The sequence below is a fragment of the Herpailurus yagouaroundi genome, unplaced genomic scaffold (assembly GCF_014898765.1).
Source record: "Herpailurus yagouaroundi ecotype Mexico unplaced genomic scaffold, PumYag 164, whole genome shotgun sequence".
NCBI classification, from domain to species: Eukaryota; Metazoa; Chordata; class Mammalia; order Carnivora; family Felidae; genus Herpailurus; species Herpailurus yagouaroundi.
Window position 1 is genome coordinate 46,253,911 of NW_024412405.1, and position 23,407 is coordinate 46,277,317.

General features: G+C 36.2%; 1 long non-coding RNA gene across 1 annotated transcript in view; it reads right to left on the reverse strand.

Annotated features, from left to right (window-relative positions):
* Nucleotides 1-798: 798 nt before the first annotated feature.
* The window catches only part of LOC121037875 (uncharacterized), a 40,363-nt gene continuing 17,754 nt past the window's right edge, over nucleotides 799-23,407 (reverse strand). The window contains exons 3-4 of the long non-coding RNA XR_005794034.1: nucleotides 18,936-19,131; nucleotides 799-899 (exon numbers count right to left, since the gene is read on the reverse strand). This is a non-coding gene — a long non-coding RNA (uncharacterized LOC121037875). The remainder of the gene's footprint in view (nucleotides 900-18,935; nucleotides 19,132-23,407) is intronic.

Here is a 23,407-nt window from a genome sequence, read left to right on the forward strand (position 1 = left end):
TTTCCCTATAGTCACACATACTTGCTATGAGTATTTATTTAATGCTAGATGTGTTGAATACATTGAAATCATAGAAAGTGCAATAGACAAGACATAGAATAACCAAATAACAGCACAAATACATTATTATAAATGGAGATAAATATTAGAGAAGGGAAATAAAGTTAATGTTTAGTTGGGAAACCTGATATCCTCCAGGGGCTCACCCACACGCAAACACACGTAGACACCCATGTGGGGTGCATGGGTGGCTCAGTTGGTTAAGCATCTGACTCTTGATTTCAGCTCAGGTCATGATCTCACGGTTTGTGGGATCAAGCCCCAAGTCAGGCTCTGTGCTGACAGCACGGAGCCTCCTTGGGGTTCTTTCTCTCCCTCTCTCACTGTCCCTCCCTCTCTTTCTCTCTCTCTCTCTCAAAACAAATAAATTTTTTAAAACGTACTATAGCATGAAAGGGGAATTAAATGGAAGGGGGGGGGACAGTAATGGAGGGTGCCCAGAGGAAAGGAGGGGAGGAAAGACTGGTCAGAGTAAGGAACACCAAACACCACATGTGCAGGTTCTGAAGAGGGAGGCAGACAGTTGCATTCAGCAAACCAAAAGAGGGACAAAGTAAGTGAACCAGATTGCACAAGAGGGAAAATGCTGCAAGGGGAAACTAGAAAGGTTGAAAAGGTCAGGTAGTTAGGGTCCTAACAGTCCTGCCTTCTAAATTTGCTACTATTCCCGCCCTCGCTAAAGTGACATCCAATACATTTATTTACACCCTGTTCAACATTGTAATATACACGACAGTACTTACCCTCTGTTTCCCACATCAGCTGAATGAGCGTCTCCAATTCCATCCACCATTTTTCACCCTGTCCAGAAATGTCACTCTTCCAACTGCATTCCTCTGCTGTCAAAGTTGAACGTTTGGGTTTGTAATAATTTTAACAGTGTATTGCTAGAACTAATCACAATATTATACTTGTCATCTCTGCTAAATAATGATTTGAGCCACTACTGACACATGCTGTGATCATATAATCCACATCCAAATGTAGTCATATTTGAGGGTCTAAGTGGGAATGATCATGAAGTGAGAAAGTTAATGAAGACAGTAAATGTAAACCAGTCCTCCTGAGGGCAAACCAGGGTTTATAGTTACCGTAATTACTGCTTATCGTCCATTGTACACTTTCTACTTCCCTTTGACCTGTAAGATTGCCTGATAAAAACAGGATGCCCAGGTGAATTTGAAGGTCAGACAGAGACTAAACAAATTTTTAGTGTAAGTATGTCCCATGCAATATTTGAGACCCACTTATACTAAAAATTACTTATTGTCTCTCTGATCTCAAATTTAACTGCAGGTGCTGTATTTTTATATGATAAATTTGGCAGACTTATCTGCATCTATAGCACTTTAAGTGGCCTAATGAAAATTTCTATCATCTGTGGTTCCAAATGATGATTACTTCTTCACCTGGCATGGCACAGACACCGTTATTACATTCAAGTCTTTTATAAATCATGAGATCTTTAATGTTTGCATAGAGGACAGAAAACTATCAACAGCTTATTGAGCACCTTTACTATTTGAAGCACTCTGGTATTCTCTGGAAATTCAAAAATAAATCAGACACGACTCCTACTCTCAGGATGCAATCATAGGAAACAAGAGTAAACATTTAAAATGCATAGTGACAAGTGACATAGTAAAAATGGAAAGAAAACTTGGGGATGTTCCGTCGGTTAGTGTCCAACTCTTGATTTTGGCTCAGGTCATAATCTCACGGTTGTGAGTTAGAGCCCCATGTCAGGCTCTATGCCCGGCATGGATCTTGCTTAAGATTCTCTCTCTCTCTTCCTCTGCCCCTTTCCCAATTCACATGCTACCTCTCTCTCTCTCTCCCTCCCTCGCTCCCTCCCTCTCTCTCTCTCTCTCTTTCTCTTTCTCTAAAATTGAATAAATAAATAAATAAATAAATAAATAAATAAATAAATAAAAGTGGATAGAAAACTTGATAGGAACATAATCAGGGAGTTCATTAAATGTCAGGGAATGTCATTAATTAAATGTCATTAATTCTCATATAGGCTGAGAATTTGATATTGAGTAGCAGTTCACCTGGTAGAAAAACTGGGTGAAGACAGCCCAAACAGAGCTCCTAGCTTGTGTGAAATCACTGTCTGAAAGTGCATGTTTAGGAAACACTGTACAGTCCAGTGAGCATGAGAAGATACAGCTAAAGATGAGATTAGGAAAGTAGACTGCAGCAAAGGGCCTTGCTGAGGAGTGTACAGTAACAGTTATCATTTATTGAATTCATATGATGGGCCAGGCACAGTGGAAATGAAAGTTAAAAATACAGAGAAAGATAATTTGTAAGTTATCTGAACCCAGATATATGACAGAAAAGCAAAGATGACTGTGATGTACTCAGCTTAGGCAGTGCGGTAGATTGTGATGACATTTACCAAGAGAGGAAAAAAAAAAAAAAATCAGAGGAAGAGTAGGTGGGAGGTGAGAGCAGAGGAGGCAAAGTGGAGCTTGGGCATGTTAAATCTAAATAGTGTTTCCCTTTTTATTTTCAACAGAGTGATGACAAGATCATTTTACTTGATGACTAGTGGAGTATGAAGTCGGAACAACATTTTTGTGGATGTTTGGCTATTTTTAGCCTCCTCATTGCCAAAGTGAAGGTTTATGCAATGAACAGATACATGAGTGGTAATGATGCAAGTGTCTCCAGACAATAACTCTAGACCAGTGTAGCCTAGGTGTCAATTCTCAGGGTAAAGTTCTCACTATTCTGAGACAGAGCCGCTCTCATAGGAAGGTTGATGGCTTCTCCCATTGTGAAGCAGAAGTGAATTAGTAAGAAAGTTGGTAAGAAGGTTATTCCCTGATTGAATCACATAATTATACAGTCACTGAGTTCTGTTGTTAGAGACTGAAGTTAAAATGTACTTTCTGGAAATGGAGGTGATTGTATGTTACGTATTTAAGAAAAGAGTGAATGGCATTAATCAGCGATGCATTTACTTTTATAAACCAGAGTTATTTTCTGAGAACCTCAGGAAGTTTCTTGAATTCTATTCACTCCAATTATTCTTCAGATGTTTTAGTGAGTTTTTACAAATGAAATTTATATTTATACAATACATTTCTAATATTTGGGATTTCAACTTTTCGCTTCTTTTTCTCTCTGCTTCTTTTATTTAAATGACATTTAAAAGGATAAGGAAACATTTATATAATCCCCCTGTGCTTTGCCCCAAGTAAGCACTCAAAAAATGGCTTTGACTGATTACTCAATGTGTATTATAACTGGAATAGTGGGAAATTCTTTTTTGATAAGTGAAAAATTAACTTCATTCATTCGTTTTTTTGCATGTCAACTTTTTTGTCTTTAATGCTGCTATGAAATAGTTCTGCTTTGAAAACTATAGAGATGCAATTTCTGGAAATATAAAACGGAAAGCATTATTTTAAAGTAGTTGAAATAAATTAAACCATAAACATTAATTAAAATAATAAAATAATAATTAGTAGTTTTTATTAGTTTTCATTACTCACATGTAAAACCTATTTTCTTTTTTATTTATTTATTTATTTAAAAAAAATTTTTTTTTCAACGTTTATTTATTTTTGGGACAGAGAGAGACAGAGCATGAACGGGCGAGGAGCAGAGAGAGAGGGAGACACAGAATCGGAAACAGGCTCCAGGCTCTGAGCCATCAGCCCAGAGCCCGACGCGGGGCTCAAACTCACGGACCGCGAGATCGTGACCTGGCTGAAGTCAGACGCTTAACCGACTGCGCCACCCAGGCGCCCCTAAAACCTATTTTCTAAAACATAGCAAAAACATTTTGCTCAATCATCTAATTATGTGTTTATTTTGCTTTTCACTTTATATACTAAAATTCTATAATTTATAATTACTTTGAGTCTATTTGTAACCTTGACATTTTCATAATATTTGGAGCTCTAAACCTTATTGAGGCATTCTTTCTAATGTGAAAACATAACCAAATATCATATCAAGATTATAAGCTATTTGCCATGTGATTGACTACAGCAGAATATTTTGATTTATATCACATATGCTTTACTACTTCTGATTTCCACCTTACTTTTTAGCATCAATCATACAAGGAATGGGCCACATTCCCCAGATATTACAATAATATTAAGATACAGAGCATATCTGTCCCATATTCCAAAATATAGCTTAGCAACCTTAAGCTATAGACCAAGTCAATGAATATGTATTAAATATTCATCTTGCAATTAGAACAAGAAGATATGCTGTTCTCGGAGGCGTCTGTTATTTCTACCACCTTTAAATTTCCTTTAAAGTAGGGATGGAGGGGTGCCTAGGTGGCTCAGCCGGTTAAGCGGCCGACTTTGGCTCAGGTCATGACCTTACGGTTCCTGAGTTTGAGCCCTGCATCAGGGTCCATGCTGACAGCTCAGAGCCTGGAGCCCATTTCGGATTCTATGTCTCCCTCCCTCTGCCCCTTCCCCGCTCACTCTCTGTATCTCTGTCTCTCTCTCAAAAATAAATAAACATTAAAAAAGAAAATAAAAAATTAAGTAGGGATGGAGTCTCACATTGATTTGTGAGCATATACAAAGGGCTTTGTGTCAGCCAGCTGTTGCTGACTGTAACAAACCATCCCAATATTAAGTGGCGTAGAACAAGCATTTATTCTCACTGTCTGTGAATAGGCCAAGGGGAGGTCTGTTCCTAGCCTGAGCTCAGTGTGTTCAGAGCTGCTTCACGTGTTTTTCATCCTCTTTCATCATATTTGAAGACAGCATCGTAAAATGAATTTTTTTTGGCAATGAAACATCTTTCCCTTTCTCAGACTGTTTCTTTGTGCAGTAAGTTGGGAGCCCAGAAACTTTTTTTTTTTTTATGATTTAAAACAGCATTAGTACCTTTCAGTTCAGATTTATGGCACTTTTGTAAGATACGTCTTTCAAATACCTTGTGGGCATTCTATGTATCTGATTCCACAATTCTTGGAGGTAAATGTCTTTCTCTCCAGACTTAATTTTCTTGTTTTTTGGGCATATTGGCCCATATGTTTTCTAGGAGACCTACTGCCTGTGAAAGTGTCCACTGGAAACCACCTTATCACTTGTAGAGAATTTAACAGAAGGGTATTGGGGTCATATACTTGACTTGGTTTTTACTCTGGGCATATATCTCACGGTCTGCACCTTTGTTTTGAAATTTTGCTGGCAGAAGAGTCTAGAAATGAGAAAAAGTCCTAGCTTCCAAGCCAGCAATTCTGCTTGCAAAGTGGACAGTTCTTCCCTGATCCTACGAGTTGCAGAATAGTATTACATGCACCTCTCATGATTTTGATATCTACCTCGCTATCGTCTTACTCGAGTGGACAAGGTTTTAAGGTCCATTTACCACTTTACATTTTACTCCAGACAACCCTACCAAATGTTTCAACATTTCACATGGTCGTCAACTCATCCTGATTTGCCCACGACCCTTCCCAGTTTTAGCATTAAATGTCCCACATTCCGAGAAACCTCTCAGTTCCAGACAAACTGTGACAGTCCCTGTACTATCATGTAACACATAGCACAGCTTGCAAATTTTAAAGCATCCTGTAACAATGCTCTTATATCTTTTAACAGGTTTCTGAACCTACCACTTCCCAATTCTAAATATATACATATATAACTACAGCACCCCACTTACCAGTAACAATTTCTATATCAGTATAACAATGCATTTTTAGGAGCACCTGGGTGGGTCAGTCAGTTAAGAGAATGATTCTTGATTTCAGCACAGATTAAGGTCTCACAGTTTGTGGGATTGAGCCCCTCATTGGGTTCCATGCTGACAATGTGGAGCCTGCTTGGGATTTTCTCTCTTCCTCTCTTTTTGCCTCTCTCCCACTCTTTCTTTCTCTCTTTCAAAATAAAACAACAATAACAACAAAAAAAAAGCATCTCTAAACTTAGTGGCTCAAAATAGCAATCATTTATTATTGCTCACATGCCTGGGTGGTTAACTGGAGCAGGGCTCATCTGGGAGCAGCTCAGTTCCACATGTCTCTTATCTTCTTTGGACCGGTGAGATAATCTTGCTAAATTCCTTTTATGGCAATGGCTGAGACGACCACACAAGCACAGTTCAAGCTTCTGTTTTCTTTGTATCTGCTAATACTTCCTTGGTCAGAATAAATCAAGTGGCCAAGCCCAAAGTCAACAAGCAGGGAAATAGGCTGTACTCTTAATGGGAGGCAAGGTGTACAAGAGTAGCCAATAGATGATTTTGCATTTACGTATTAATTTTTACTACAAATTATACTATACTGAGGTACCCACATGTACCTCATTGAGGTATAAGGTTTAAGTTCTTTTAAATAAATAGTTTCATACCATCTAATGAAGTCAACTCATACACCTTCACAATGTTGTTTACATTGCCAGAGTGCTATCAGGAAGTAAAGGGCATATAAGAATATTATGAACTTACTAACCATCTTAGAAGGAGAGACCCAATTAGGATCAAGAAAAAGAGTGGATGGAGTTATAACCCTGGTGGTCAAGAATGCCAAGAGCATTAAAAGAGGAGGGAGCTACCAAAAGGACCAGTCGACAGTTGCCCACCCTGTGCAGGAACTGACTTTTCTTTTGTTATTTTTGCTACCAAATACAATCACCCTGCTAAGTTGATCACGTCCAGAATTTGTTCTGGTGCTTCTTTTCCTATTTTTCCAATATAAAAGTCACTGTCCTATTAAGTCTTTTTAAAAATTAATATAGCTATTTCCTATCATAAAAGTAGTTTATAGTTACTACAGAAAATACAACCATTTGAGGTTAAAAAAGAAATCCAGAATCCTACAGCCTAGATACAGTCATCCTAAACATGATACAGCATATTTTTACATTCATTTTGCCATGGGTATTTTCCATAAATGCAATAAAAATAGTATGCAAAAATAGTTTCTACTCAAATTACACCTTCATTTCCCAGCTTGCAAGTATGTTCATATGCATAGCTCCCATTTCAAATCCTCATATCAAACAGGCTTTCTTTTACTGCTGTTTTCCTGAATTGAAATAGGATATTCTTTTCCTGTATGCTAGGTTCTTAAAAGAGAAGGGGCTCATAAAAAAAAAAAAAACTGTAATATGGAATTGTATGCAAACTAAATGCAAAGCATAATATAAAAAATGCAAAACCCTTTGGATGCTTACATGGGCTTCTTTCCTGGCTTGGATTGTTGGGACTCTTTTGCAAAATGTAATGCACCACTGATGGTCCTCACTTCCTGCAGCCCACGCTTCACCAACAACCACAAAGATTTCCTGCCAAAGGTTTGTTGGTGCAATCCAGGAATGGATTCAGGCCTTGTTAGTCCAAAGATTCTTCTTCTGGCTGTTCTGGTATGGCACATTTGCCCCCAAAGGTACATTTGCCCAGCTTTCAGGTTGAATTTCTGAGTCCACTCAAATTTCTGAAGACTTATTTGGGTGATTAAGCACAGTCTATGCCTTTTTAAAAGGGCATTCTCGTCAGACTTGCAATTAGAAAAACTTCCTTCTGGAGTCTGTCCATGTAAGTAAACAGGCTCATTTCAGATCCTAGTTTACAGTGTGTAGAGAGATTTTGCCTTATTCAGTATCTTAGATAATGCTAGTTAATTATTGGAAGAATTTGTTCTAGGCAGGATAATCAAGCTTTTTAGGAAAAAACCATCAGCTTAATTATTTTTATTTCTGTATGTATTTGGGTTTCATTTGCTTTTGATTTTCCTTAAAAGTTTAATAATCATAATCCTTGTATGCACATTACAACATTGACAAAAGGCCCCTAGGTAAAGCAGGAATTCCTGGTTTTGCCAGTCTACAAACCACTCCCTACTGGCAACAACTTTCATTTCTTCAAGTTATTTGTTCAAGTATTTACTCCAAATTTTAACAATGTGATACTATGCTACTTTCCCTTAATTTATTCATTTTATAAATTAAGTGTTGATATTTTGTGACACTGGATGACCATTTCACCTTCCCAAAATGATCACTCTGTATTCAAATTGACAAATAATATTTACATTATTATAATGGTTGTACAAATATTATTCAGAGCCAAGTAGTGGTCTGATTATTCTTTTTTTTTTTTTTTACATTTTCTTATTTTTCATTCATTTGCAATTTTTTTTGGTCTTCTTCTTTTACTTATATGGCTGGCAGTTACACTTGAGAGTCCCAATGAAACGTGCCTCTCTTTGTCCATGCCCTTAGCAATGTAACTGCTATCATTATTCAACCCATTAAAAAACAGTCTGTTTCCCTTCCTCTTGAATCTGGGCTGGAATTTGACTTGTCTTAACCAATGAAATGAGGATGAAATGAAATTGCTCTACTTCCTAGATTAGGTCTCATTCCTCACTGGAGTTTCTGCTTCTGCTCTTTGAGAACCATGAGACAACATTCTGTAAAGAAGCCCAGATAAACCACCATAGGAGAGAGGACAAGCCAACCTAATCCTTAAAGACTTTAGATACAAATGGGAGAAGATGCAAATGACATATCAGATAAAGGGTTAGTATCCAAAATCTATAAAGAACTTATCAAATTTAACACTCAAAAAACAAATAATCCAGTGAAGAAATGGGCAAAAGACATGTATAGACACTTCTCCAAAGAAAACATCCGGATGGCCAACTGACACATGAAAAAATGCTCAACATCACTCCTCATCAGGGAAATGCAAATCAAAACCACAATGAGATACGACCTTACACCTGTCAGAATGGCTAACATTAACAACTCGGGCAACAACAGATGTTGGTGAGGATGTGGAGAAAGAGGATCTCTTTCGCACTGTGGTGGCAATGCAAGCTGGTGTAGCCACTCTGGAAAACAGTATGGAGGTTCCTCAAAAAACTAAAAATAGAACTACCCTATGACCCAGCAATTGCACTACTAGGCATTTATCCACAGGATACAGGTGTGCTGTTTCGAAGGGACACATGCACCCCCATGTTTATAGCAACACTATCAACAATAGCCAAAGCATGGAAAGAACCCAAATGTCCATCAATGGATAAATGGATAAAGAAGAAGTGGTATATATATATATATATACACACACACATACATAGAATGGAGTATTACTTGGCAATCAAAAAGAATGAAATTTTGCCACTTGCAACTATGTGGATGGAACTAGAGGCTATTATGCTAAGTGAAATTAGGCAGTCAGAGAAAGACAAAAATCATATGACTTCACTCATATGAGGATTTTAAGAGACAAAACAGATGAACATAAGGGAAGGGAAACAAAAATAATATAAAAACAGCGAGGGGGACAAAACAGAAGACACTCATAAATATGGAGAACAAACTGAGGATTGCTGGAGGGGTTGTAGGAGGGGGGATAGGTTAAATGGGTAAGGGGCATTAAGGAATCTACTCCTGAAATCATTGTTTCACTATATTCTAACTAATTTGGATGTAAATTTTAAAAAATAAAAAATAAAATTAAAAAAATCTCCTGCACAGCTATGCAAACCATCAACAAAATGAAAACACAGCCTACAGAATGGGAAAAATATTTGTAAACCATATCTCTCATAAGGAGTTAATATCTAAAATATATAAGAATACATAAAATATATAAGATCTTATATATAAAATATATAAGAATATATAAAATATAGAAGAAACTGTTACAACTCAATGGCAAAAAAAACCCACCCTAAATACCTCAATTAAAAAATGAGCAAAGTCAGGCACCTGGTTGGCTCAGTCAGTCAAGTGGCCGACTCTTGATTTCTACTTGGGTCATGATCTCATGGTCATTTGGGCTCTGCACAGTGCGTGGAGCCTGCTTAAGATTCTCTCTCTCTCCCTCTGCCCCTCTTCCCTGCTCACACATACCCTCTCTCTCGAAATAAATAAATGAATAAATAAAATTTATTTAAAAAATGAGCAAAGGACCTGAGTAGATGATTTTCCAAAGAAGGCTTGCAAATGGCTAATAGGTATATGAAATGACGTCAACATCACTGATCATGGGGAAAGGCAAGTCACACCTGTTAGAATGGCTATTATCTGAAAGGCAAGAGGTAATAAATGTCAGTGAAGATGTAGAGAAAAGGGAACTCTTGTGTACTATTGGTGGGAACAAGAATGTAAATTGGTACATCCACTATGGAAAACAATATAGAGATTTCTCAAAAAAAAAAAACAAAAAACAACTAACTACCAATTAAAAATTGATCACCACATGATCTGAAATTCCACTGCTAGACATTTTTTTAAAGGAAATGAAGTCACTATATTGAAAAAAATAACTGCACCTCTATATTCACTGCAGCATTATTTACCACAACCAAGACATGGGAAACAAGCTAAATGTTGATCAGTGGGTAAATAAACATTATCCAGCCAATAAAAAGAAGGAAATCTTGTCATATGCAACAACAGGGATTAATCTGGAGGGCATTAGGCCAAGTGAAATAAACCAGACAGTGAAAGGCAAATACTGTATAGTATCACTTATATGGGAAATCTAGTTTTTTTAAAAAAAAGTTGAATTCAGAGAAACAGAATGTCAAACATTGGCAATGGGGGGCAGGGGCAGGGGCGGTGGGGAGGGGAGATGTTGGCCAAACGTTACAAACTTTTAGGTTTTAAAAAGAATAAGTTCTGGAGACCTAATGCAGAGGTGGTGGCTAGAGTTAATAAAAATGTATTATATATTTGAAATTTGCTAAGAGAATAAATCTTAAGTGTTTTCACCACACATACACAAAATAATAATTATGTAAGGTGATGAATACGTTAACTAGCTTGATTGGGGTGATCATTTCACAATGTATATGCATACGAAATCATCACATTGTACAGCTGGCACTGAACAATTATTTGCTGAACAAATGAATGCCCAGCTTGATTTGGATGACAATCAATCAATCAATATATAGATAGAATCGGCCACTATGATTATGGATTTATTTCAATTGCCTTGCACAATTTAAGAACATTATTGAGACATGAGTTAAAATAGCATACTTCCTTGGTGAACTGAATGCTTTTTTACCATTTTGAAGTAACTTTTATTTCTAAGAATGCTTTTTGCAATACAGCATATTTTGAATGTCATCCATATACTTTACATTGCTTTCTTTTGCTTGGTATTTCCATGCCTATCTGAATGTAAGTGTTACATTAAAACTTTTTATATTACTATATTTCAGGTTTATCATAAACGAGTTATGATTAGATTTTATTTTTATCAAATGATTATCATCTTTGAATGCAAACATACTTGTACACTAACATATAATATGATTGCTGCAAAATTTACATTGAATTCTATCATCTTATTTTATGCTTCTATTTGTCCTCTGTTTTTTCTGTTTTTGCTTTCTGTAGTATTAAAGGATTATCTTCTTACCATTCCACTTTGTATTTTCTACCAATGTGAAACTTACATATTTTGCTTCTTTCATTGGTTACTATAGTGGAAAGAAAGGAGTTAAACAGCTAACCTCTAATTCATTCCTTTCTAGATTACAGGAAGGATATACCCAGGGGAAAGAAAACAAGGCAGGTGAACGTGTTCTAATTTCCTGACCAATACGATTCCTGGTATTCTAGGTAAATAGATTAACGATATTTTCTAGGAGGTGAGTCTTTATCAATGCAATGTTTTAAATAGGAATCTCAGGCTAAATGATTACTTATAATAATAAGCCTTTTAGAATCCATAAATTTATGAAGCATTTATCTCTACAAATACATCGTGTAAGCTGGGAACATGAAATGGACATGAATGAACACTCCCAGCTGTGTGAGGTAATAACTTATGTACCTCACTTAGAAATGACTTCCTGGCTCCACCACAGACTGGATATCTTTCCAGAGAAAGAAAGACTTGGGAAGCTACCTCAGTGCCCATACCCTCCCTGCTATGCAGAGCCTCTTTATCACTTCTATTCTTAAAATTAATTGTAAAGCTTGATAAGGGGTAGGAGGTTGATTTGAAAATCAGGTTTTTTGTATTGGTTCATTGGATTTCAACATGCATCCTCTACTTACCAAATGTAACTTCAATCAAAATCTTTGCTCTCTTACTTGTTAATCATATTAAAGTACTGAAATGGTTTATTCTTTCTCATTTATGTACTATTTCTGTATTTAATTCTCTATTTCGTAATCCAAAATGGTTTTATTTTCTTCTCTGTTTAGTAGGGTTATACAATTAATGCTCGTTTGTCCCCCCCACCCCCGCCACCGCCCCCAGATATTTACTGCATTGCTTTGGTCCTCATTCTTTCTTATCCCTCAAATCTTCCACTTCAGATCACTTTCCCTTACACTTACACATGTCCTTTATAATCTCCTTTAGTGTAGTTCTCTGGGTGGTGAGCTGCATGTTTATGTTTGTTTGAAAATATGTATTTTGAAAGTGATTTTGAAATATATAATTCATTGGGCATAGTATCCCAGGTTCAATTAAAAAAAATCAAACTTTCTCATTCTATTGTAAAGACATATTACAGAAGAGAGTAATAGATTATTATAATTTTCAGAGTATTCTCAACATCTCTTATTTTCTATTTTGTATTTTCCAAATTTTTCTCTGTATTCTTCAATAATTCTGATTCATAACCTTCATATAGTTGTGTTTAATCTGTAGCTTTTCATTTTCATTTTTGTGTTTTTCACTTTTAGAGTTTCTATTTGATTATTTTCCAAATCAGTATTTGATTTTAAAATTTTCTTGCTCTCTGTAATAATTTCCAGGATTTCCCCCATGTCTTTCACAGTCAGTTACTTTATAGCCTGTGTCTGATAATTTCAATGTCTCAAGTTTTTGTGCTGTTGTTTCTTTTAGGTTTTTCACTGATTTTTATTCATTAAGTCTTATTGTATGTCTACTTATTTTAGGCTATAACTTGAACACTGCGTGCAAATTAATTTACGGGATAATTTGAGGTCAGGGTTAGGAGATCTTCTTCCCAGGAAAGAATTTCATTCCAGCTTCATCTGGAATCCTATGGGCAATATATTTCCAGGAAATATTGAGTTCAATTATACATGTGAAGTTTACTGGACCATTCAGGTACCAGAACACTGAACTGTAATTATTGATGAGGTCCTGATAATTCCAATTACTTTTTCCATGAAATTGTAAACAATCAAGTCTCAGCTTCAGGTGGGAAAAGGTATCAAACTCTGTCTTGTGCAAAACCTGGTTTTGGCTTTTATTTCTTTTTCCTTGAATATTGCCAAAAACTGCCCAGTTCTATATAAGCAAATGTCCACAGGCTAAAGGCAGCTTGTAGTGTTAGGTTTAAATATCTGGATTCTTATCTTCTCCTGAAGTTTGGCTGGATTAATAGTGATATTGTTAGCATTTCATTTGCTTTTCTAATGTTCTTTTTTTTTCTTTTTTAAATAATGACTACACACTTTATAGAATTTTTTATAGAAAGAGAAATAGAAAACATTGATGTCACATACTTTTTTTTTTTTTCTATTATTTCTCTCCTGGTAGTACTTGTCCGATGACACTGTATTGCTGCTGCTTTATTTAAAGTAAAATAGGGCTCCTAGGTGGCTCAGTCGGTTAAGCATCTGACTTTAGCTCAGGTCATGATCGCAAGGTTCATGAGTTCAAGGCCTACATCAGACTCTGTGCTGACAGCTCAGAGTCTGGAGCCTGCTTCAGATTCTCTCTCTCTCTCTCTCTCTCTCTCTCTCTCTCTCTCACTCTCTCTCCTTGCCTCTCCTGCTCTCTCTCTCAAAAATAAGTAAACATTAAAAAAATAAAGTAAAACATGAGAGTATGCTATTGGCAAGAAATGGTGAATAATTTTACACATAGAACAGCTAAGTGATCCCAAATAATCACTATTAATTCAGTTCTAAAAATTATCAAAATATACAAATTCATAATATGAATGCTAATAACTAGGTCTCAAACTAAATAGAAAATTATGCCTGAACTTTAAAAATTTTTTTTTCAACGTTTATTTATTTTTGGGACAGAGAGAGACAGAGCATGAACAGGCGAGGGGCAGAGAGAGAGGGAGACACAGAATCAGAAACAGGCTCCAGGCTCTGAGCCATCAGCCCAGAGCCTGACACGGGGCTCGAACTCACGGACCACGAGATCGTGACCTGGCTGAAGTCGGACACTTAACCGACTGTGCCACCCAGGCGCCCCTGAACTTTTTTATATAGCAAACTTTATATTTGTAAAAAAAAAAACAAAAACAAAACAAAAAAAAACCACTGGTAATACCTACAGGTATGTAATCCCTCCCTTAAAATAGTTGTTTCCCCTGAAAACAAAAAGTACTCTGAAAGACTGAGAATGAGATAACTTCACAATTTTATCAAATGGATTTAGAATAGCTTGTCCAGATGGCTTTGGGTTCTATTTCTCCTCTCCTCCCCCTCCTATCCCCTGAGTTTCAGACATTCAAAAGTACATGGTTGTTTGAGGTTGATAATTAAGGGGGTTTAATAATATATAACTCTACTTCCACTTTTTAACATTCTACTTTACTGGTTAGGTAAATGTTGAGTTTGTGAAATAAACCATCCAATTAAATTATCAAGAACCAACTTGTTTTGGTAAATTATGCTTCCCTTACTTGAATGCAGTTATAGGGGACATATAAGTACTCTGAATAATCTTGGAATGAATTTATAAAATTTATATCTAAAAGTTAGTAAACTTGTAAGTTTATATTTTAGAAAAACAAAATTTAAGTAAACAATTATAGTCATTATCCAATTTTATTAATTCTTTACAAGCTGGCATATGTCCTTCTTATTTCAAGAAGCATTTTCATGTCCTAATGACTCATAAAACAGAACCCATAAATCTTATCTTAATGGAGAAGTATTTCACATTTATTTTAGAAGATTTATCATGATTAGGAAAGTTGCATGCTTTACTTTGTTCCAAAATAACTTTCTCAGGGGACATTAACTTTTGAAACTTTGTCCTGCAATATTATATATTATGTATCTATAAGATATTTTTATGTCTTAAGTATCTTTCTATATCCATTTTTATATCTATTTCCAACTTTCAAAATTACTTTCTTAATACAATCAAAGCTTTTTCCATGTTATATTTTCAGAAGCAAAAGCCACTCACTTCCTTATAGGACAGCTAAAAGTTGTATGTATTCTTGTAGGGGAGACAATGCATTGGGAAGTTTTAGATGTGTATAAGGAGTAAGTTTACAGTTTTCTAAATGATTTGTGGGTTGAAAATGTCTTATATTCCCGCATTTATTTTTCTGCCTTTTGTAATGAAGATAAACTAATTAACTCCAACATCTTTAACAGGCTAATATGATAAATATTTTCAGAGAAGAGTAAATCATGTTCAATGTTGCAGTGTTTTTCCTGATTCATATTATTATGAGACAAAAATTAAAATTAAAATGTCCTTAAGAACAAAATATATACATAAGAATTAAAAACATGGGGCACCTGAGTGACTCAGTCAGTTAAGGCATCTGACTCTTGATTTCAGCTCAGGTCTCAGATCTCACAGTCCATGAGATCAAGCCTCACATAGGGCTCTGTACTGACAGTACAGAGCCTGCTTGGGATTCTCTCTTTCTCTCTCTCTCCCTCTGTCCCTCCTCTGCTTGCTCATGCGTGTGCATGCACACATGCACATGCACTCTCTCTCAAAATAAATAAAATTAGAAAATCTAACAAAATTTCACAATGATTAGAAAATAAAAATAGTTGACTTATTTAAATTATCCTTAGGGGCGCCTGGGTGGCGCAGTCGGTTAAGCGTCCGACTTCAGCCAGGTCACGATCTCGCGGTCCGTGAGTTCGAGCCCCGCGTCGGGCTCTGGGCTGATGGCTCAGAGCCTGGAGCCTGCTTCCGATTCTGTGTCTCCCTCTCTCTCTGCCCCTCCCCCGTTCATGCTCTGTCTCTCTCTGTCCCAAAAATAAATAAACGTTGAAAAAAAATTAAAAAAAAAATAAATTATCCTCAATTACTCCAATATTTTCATGAATAGATACATATTTTCAATTTTTGATTATATTAAAATGCATGGCCATAAAATGTACAATCTTAATCACTTCTACGTATACAGTTAAATAGTGTTAAGTATATTAACAATGCGGTACAATCAATCTTTAGAACTCTCTCATTTTGTAAAACTGAAACTCTATATCCACTAAACAACAGCTACCCATACCCCTCCCCCAAGTAAAACACACACTTAAATGAAGACAATCTTTAAAATAAGATGTAGTGGCAATGGTTCTTGCCCACCCAGGATCGATTTCTCCTTTCTTTTTTTCAACAGAACCCAAACTTAACTCAAACTTAGTCTCTCCATTGCCAACTCCAGGGTGAGTGTGAGCCAATGATAAAATCCCTATTTCTAATGGAAATAGGATTTCTAATGGGAATCCCTATTTCACTCAGAAGTCCAGGCTTAGGCCAATCACCAGATGACATTCTCCTGTTCATCATTACTGCTCTTTAGGTGGGAGCATGTGCACTGAGTTTACTAACCACACCATGAAGAAGAATTTATAGTCCATAGTTGGAAGATAGATTTTCTTCTCTCTCCAACTAACCTTAAAGAAACAGACTGCTTTAATTGCTACTGAAAACCATGATGTAACTGAACAAGACAGCCTTCACAGTCCCCTCGGCCTAACTAAACTTTAGACAGGCTTCTCCCTGACTCAGCAACCCCTGCCTTTCCTTATCCATGAGATTTACTTTAGAAAACTTGTAATTATAAATCTTTTCTCTGCCCTTTTGAGATATAAATCTTTTAAAAAGACTCTTGGCAGTTTTACAAACCAGGACTGTCTTTCTCAAAGACTTAAAGCCATCTCCTTGAAATGTAATCAGGAAGGAGGATGGAGCCCCTCCCTCCCAATCCCATGGGAGAGTAGGAGCCTACCTTCTGCAAGTCCCTTTGCTCCAAGTTCTGAAACTACTTCCTGTCACGGAGGTATGAGATAGCTTAGTTTTCCTTTAGGTAAAGCCAATTAGCAAACACAGATGGGCTATGATACACCCCACCCTAGCTCTTAAAAATCCTCTGCCTTTCACCATACTTGAGTTTAGACTCAGTTCTGACCTCTCTCCCCTACTGCAATATTATTGATTATCATTTATAATTTAGTATTATTATTTATTGGAGTATAATTAACACACAGTTTTATATGAGTTTCAGGTGTACAATATAATGATTCAATAATTCTATACATTATTCAGTGCTCATCATGATAAATGTACTCTAAATCTCCTTTATCTATTTCACCCATCCCTGCCTCCAACTTCCCCTCTGGAAACTACCACTGTGTTCTCTGCATTTAAGAGTCTGGGGTTTTGTTCATTTGTTTGTCTCTTTTTGCTTTGTTTGTTTGTTTTATTTCTTAAATTCCATATACGAATGATATCATGTGGTATCTATCTTTTTCTGACTTATTTCCCTTAGCATTACACCTTCTGGGGCCATCCAGTAGCTTTGAATAAGATCTTCAATGTCTGACTTTGTCTAGTGAAAATTTTACTTTGACATAATCATGAGGTTTACCAGCCTGGGGACAAAAATATTGATGTAAGGAAAAGAATACAGAGAAGAAAATACAGAAGGAATGGAACAAGAGCCCGAATGATGCCATGTCGAGAATTCACCTTATATTTAGGTCTTCTGTCATATGGCATAAGTGTCATAAATGTTTAAGTCAACTTGATTGGGAATTTTGTGGACACTTATAGTCATTCATAATCATATATTTTAATATCAGATAATAAATATTAAATTACTGTTGGCTCATAATAACTAAAGTCAGAAGTTAAGGCAATTCTTGAGCACTCAGATGGCTCAGTAGATTAAGCATCTGACTCTTGATTTTTCAGCGCAGGTCATGGTCTCACAGTTCATGGGTTTGAGCCCTGTGTAGGTATGGATCCTGCTTGGGATTCTGTCTCTCTCCTTCCCTCTCTGCCCCTCCCTCACTGGCTCTTGCTCTTGCTCTCCTTCTCTCAAAAATAAATAAATAAACTTTATTTTTTTAAAAAAAGAAGTTAGGGGCACCAGGGTGGCTCAGTCAGTTGTGTCTAACTCTTGGTTTTGGCTCAGGTCATGATCTCACAGTTTGTGAGTTTGAGCCCCGTATCAGGCTCCATGTTGACAATGCAGAACCTGCTTGGGATTTTCTGTCCCAAAAATAAACACATAAAAATAAAAATTTTTTTAAAAAAGAAAGTAATTTCTGCTTGTCTTCACTACTAAGTGTAGACGGGCTAAAGATTAAAGCTGTGAAAATTATAAGGAAACATTATATCAAAGTTGATACCAAATTTTTCTTTGAGTAAGGTCAATTCTATTTCCAAAAATGATCTAAAAATTAATCAAGTTTAAGTACATTCATTTTATTGTGCTCAGTTCTTAGGACAGTGTCCGAAGTCTCTGAACAATGAATAAATGTGAATTGATTGAATGACCATTCACCTACACCTAATACACAGTAACTTTATCTAAGTCATACTAAAACTAAAAGAGAATACTCAAAAGAAAGTATATTTTTTAAGAAATTATACATCTATTTCTAGATGACTATCAGCACATATTGAATGAATTTCTTCCCTATCTACTTTGCAAAAAGAAAAACTTACAAATCAGAAGTCACAAGGGAATAGAGATTTATTCACTGCCTTTTTTTTTTCTTTCATTGAGAAAGAAGCAGGTATAATACAGAATTACACAGTCAAATATATGAAATGGCTTAATGCCATGCAAAGTACTTATGCAAAACTATCAGCTTAAAGGGGATCGATAGTAAACTGTCAGATTGCTACCTCCACAACTGCAAGAAAGTCAGCAAGAAGATTGGCAATGAAGAAATAGAAAACTCTACGGACATACATACCTCTCCTTTTGCTGCCAACATGGTAGATGTGCTGTCTGTAGCCCATTGGTCCTGTGTAGTCAGCTGGATGACACAGCAGGATATCAGAGAGTCTTCATTCCTGTGTTCTGAGAAGTAGCTGGCAAGGCCTACTCCTTTCTCTCAGGTGCTGTGCTCCGCTGCAGGTGATAGAATCTTCCTTGAGAGAATCCAACTTCTGGAAGAAAAAAGAAAGCCAACCTCAGCTGTTAAGCCATAGCACAGAGTCAACAAGAGCTTTTTTACAACTTTTAAATATTCATGAATCTCCAGTAGTTGTAGGCAATGGGGAGACTAAGCTGGCCAGGAGAGGAATGCTGTCCCTGTGTTAATGTGATAAGAAATGGTAGGAAAGACTTATGGTATTAGGCATTTCAGCTGTATCATATTAGCACTGTATCATAGACCTCGTTTTTCTCCAACACAATACAGAAATCATTATTATGTTAAGATTCCTAAGAATCTTATTCCTAAGAAATAATTGGGGAAAAAGCTAATGGGATCAAAGATCTAAAAAGTATTGAAATTTCAACTTTTTTCTTTAAAAAAAAAAAGTGTGTCTTTAAAGTTCTTCCCCAAATCAAAATGTATGAAAACATTTGGTTTACAGTATTTTATGGAAATGTCATAGATATAATTTTGTTAAGCATTTTTTTATTACAGCTTATCCTTATTATTACATATTGGCAGAAATGTGGGTATATGTGCACATGGGTGTTTTGGGGGAGTGTGTGTGTGTGTGCGCATGTGTATGTGTGACTGAATATGTGTGAAGGTCTGTATGGGATGTGAGAATAAGGTATGTGAATGTCCACTTATAGGAATGGGCAATAACCATAGAATTAGAGCTGGAAGGGGTCTATCAAACCATGTAAGATGTTGACCTTCAAATTTTCCAAATGACTTGTGAAGAAAATACACACATACATGTGCTATAGAATTCCTATTCTGTTCTTTAGAAAAAAATGGACACATTGTAAAATAAAAATTCATGAGTAAATCAACATTTAACATCTATAAGCAAGATTATCTAAAATGTTTCATCCACAAAATGGTTCAGCTATCTTATCTAAATACATAGCATATAAGGAGCTACGTTTTCTATTTACTAATTTCATTTTCGAAGGAGGGAGGGGAGGGAAAAAGGAAGAAAGAAAGGAATGAAAAGAAAGTGTCAAAAGTTAAAAATAGATGAAGTAAAACCAATGAATTACTGAAGTAATAATTAGTAAAAGTTCACTGTGCACACACCAGAAAGACAGTTTGTAAACCAGGAGCCCTCAAACTAAAACATGAAATGAGGCCCAGGGGCATATTGTTATAAAGCAGTGTATATAGTGAGAAAGCAGTGACCGTTTATTCTTCCAGTGATTGGATATAATATTAGAATTTTCTTACATGAAAGGGAATTGATTAGTGGTTACCTCATATCAATTTGGGACAAGAGTTCAAGTTTTGCTGATGATTTCCAGAGGCACAAGCAAAAAAATTACCCAGGTCATGTTAGTCTTGGTAAATAAGCTAACCTAAGCTTTGTTTGTATGACTAAATTGGTTTTGTCTGCTCAGGAAATTTTCAAGGCTGGCCTTCATTTGTTTTTTATTTTAACAAAATAAAGGAAAGAAAGAAAGAGGGTGGGAGAGAGAGAGAAGGAGAGAGAAAAACCTAGAGATCTCTGATCCTAATATATACATAATTAATACGTACACATCTGGGCTTACCTAGGCACACTATTGAAAGTTTCCCTCCCTAACCACTCACACATTCTTGCACTACCTTCTGTGATTTTCCCCCCAAAAGTTTAGGGATTAGTGTTGGGTTAAGAACAAAGGAAAAGATGAAAAGTACCAAATTCAAGAAGAACCTATTTTAGACACTGTCAGAACTCGAATTGGAATAACAGGAAAGGATTACAAGGATTCTCAGTCCAATGGCCTCATTATACAAATGGGTAAACCAAGTAAGTCCTGGAATACCGTTTCAGTCAGTTTAAGCTGCTATAATGGACTAAGTGGATTAAACAAAAAAAAAAAAATACTTTCTCATGGTTCTGGAGGCTGGAAGATGATTAAGGTACCTACATGGTCAGTTTCCCTTTGCATGGCCTTTTGTTGGTGTGCACACACCTTGGGAGATTGTGTGTCTCCTCTTCTTTTTATAAAGGCACCGATCCCATCATGAGGACCCCACTCTCATGGCCTAATCCAACCCTAATTACCACTTAAATCCTCCCCACACTCTACTCCAAATACCATCAACATATGAAGTTGGAGGAGACACATTCAGTCCATAGCAGACACTGAGACTTGCCCAAAGTCACTCTGCTGATTAGTGGCCCAAGGAGGAGACTCTGCCTCAGATATACTGACAATTTGTCTAATATAATTTCCACTGCAAGATAACCCAATACCCATTATTCAAAGGGGTTAAAAAGAAGGGAGAGAGACAAATAATCGGGGGGTTCACTCAAATGTAATCTTTTGCAGGCATATGATTCAACTCTATGCTATCCACCTCCTGTAAGGCACTGAACCATCCGCTTTGCCATCTTCAATTTCTCTCTCTCTCTATTCTAGAGACCCTTCCTCCTTTAATTCCATTATCCTGTTCAACTACATCTCTGGTGCAATTCTTTTCACTGTCAAACGCTACAAAATACTCTACATTCATTATCTCCACAACCGTATTCCCATCTGCTCCCCGGCATACTGCAGTCTGGTTTCTACCCTTCTCAACTTCTATTATCCACTGCTCATACTGACAGATTGTATGCATGTTGCTCAATTTATCCATCCAAAACAAATTGAGGATTGTTTACATTTCAGAGGGGAGAAAACTGACACTATTAAGTAACTTGTCCATTACTGTTCAGTTTCTCTAACTATAGACATCATTGCTGCCTATCATCTTTGTCTTATAAATTCCTTGGTAACCTTCTTACATCCAAGTTACATTTTAAAAAATATTTTTCCATGAATTTCCCAAGGTTTAATTGATTCCTACTAATACACCAAACTTGCTCTTACTAACTACTAAAGCTAATGACTTCTCTTTCAATCTTGATTTCATTCTCTAATTAATTTCCATTTGATTACTTTCTGGCTTTGGGCATTATCAACTCTCAATTTATTCTGGTACAGAGGGGCATTTAAGAGTGAGAGCCGCGGTCAGACAGAACAGAGTTTGAACTTCATCTCTCACGGTTACTAGATATGTGTGGCATTAAGCAAATTTAACTGTTCTCTGCTTCATTCAACTCATTTTTAAAATTAGGCACATAACATATTACTTCAGAGCCTATGGGGAGGACGACATGAAATAAAGAGTGTGAAGGTCTCAGTAAAGTGTCTAACACCTAAGCACTCTATTAAGAGTATCCTTTATTCCCTACTGACACGATTGCCTCTTTTGTCAGCCTTCCCAATCTGATTTCTCTTTCTCAGCCTCTTATGGCAGCCTCTTGATTATGGCAATCCAGATTTCCGCCTTTGACTCATTCTCTCATTTCCCTCACCATTATCCCTAGATGTTTTTATCGAGTCCCTGGTTCACCTGTCACTTCTAAGCTGATGTTTTTAAAATATAATTAACATCTCCAAGTCTCACCTTTCCCCAGAAATTGGCCTGCACGTCCAAGTACTCTTGCTTATCATTCTTTATCAAATAAGGAATATGAAACCTAACAAGTGTAATAGATTGTCACCTTTCCCATTAAATATGGTCCCAGTTAGCAAAGAAATAAATCATAGTCATCCAGAAATTTTTCAATTCCTTACCAATTACCACCCGATTGTATTAATATGGAGGGCATACTCCTCATATCCTGATTTTCTTCTCTTCTCTGTTAACATACCCCTACAACTCTACTTCATGGCCTCAAAATGTCACACTCACTGGGCAACTTGATCTTCCCAAAATGTTTTGCTTCAGTATTCCTGAGCATCTGTGACCATGCTGCTTGCTCTTTCTTTTTCTTTTTTGTAATGATTTTCCTTTTGTAATATTTTTAACTTTAAATGCCATTGATTCCCTAGGAATCATCGGGGATTTCTTTTATCTGCTTCCATTACACTTTGCAAGTGCTCTTCGTGTGATAGAATATTATAATCATTTCATGTCCCTCTGCTTCCAGAAGTCTAAATATTATTCACTTTTGTATACAACTAGATCTTGAAGTTCTTTGATACCAATTCATTGAATATTAATTTATACACTAGTAACAATTTTTTCCCTTGGGGAAAAAGCTCACTGTTATATAACGTTTCTTATAGTTCCCAAAAATAATTTTAGTAAAACATTGAGATTCAGTTTATAAAAGTACATATTTGCTATAATTACTAGTTAATGTTTACATTGCATAATACTTGATATAAACAAAATAATACATCACATATAAATAAATTCTGACTAAAGACAATAAATTAACCCACCACCCAACTTAAGAACTAGACCAA